Source organism: Octopus bimaculoides, chromosome 24 (genome assembly GCF_001194135.2).
Source record: "Octopus bimaculoides isolate UCB-OBI-ISO-001 chromosome 24, ASM119413v2, whole genome shotgun sequence".
Classification (NCBI taxonomy): Eukaryota; Metazoa; Mollusca; class Cephalopoda; order Octopoda; family Octopodidae; genus Octopus; species Octopus bimaculoides.
Window position 1 is genome coordinate 35,603,857 of NC_069004.1, and position 670 is coordinate 35,604,526.

The following is a 670-nucleotide window of genomic DNA, read 5'->3' on the forward strand; positions in this document are numbered from 1 at the left end:
GTAAGATTCATATATATATATAAACATACATACCGAATCTGCACTCCCCGCCCCCTAACCCCTGCACACCCCCTCCCATGCACTCTCTCATCACACCTCTTTTGCAATATTCTGTCACTTGTAATATGGCCTTTGAACTTCAAGAGTATGCCCTGGCCCTTACCACCATCTATATCCCTCTCTCTCTCTTCCTTTATTTTAACCCTCCCATTTATATTCTGATCCCCGTCTCTTGTGAGTATGCCAGGCACTTTGCCACCCTCTCTATCCTGCTGTCTCCTACTCTCTCTCATAATCACCTCTCTTGCACTCCACATCTGATGCCTCTTATGCTTACACTCTGTCAAACCTTCACACTGATATTGCACATCCAGCAATGCATAATGGCTTCTTTCAAGCCTACGCATGTCCTCGGCTGTCACAGCCCATGTTTCACTGCCATGTAGCATAGCTATTCGCACACAGGCATCATACAATCTGCCTTTCACTCTTGAGAGAGAGGCCCTTTGTTGCTAGCAGAGGTAGGAGCTCTTTGGACTTGGCCCATCTTGTGGGGTGTACGCAGAGATAATTGTAGCTATATAAAAGAAATTAACTGTCTGCAAAAATTGTAAATATTTGATAAATTTTGTGATATATATATATATATATATATATATATATATATATA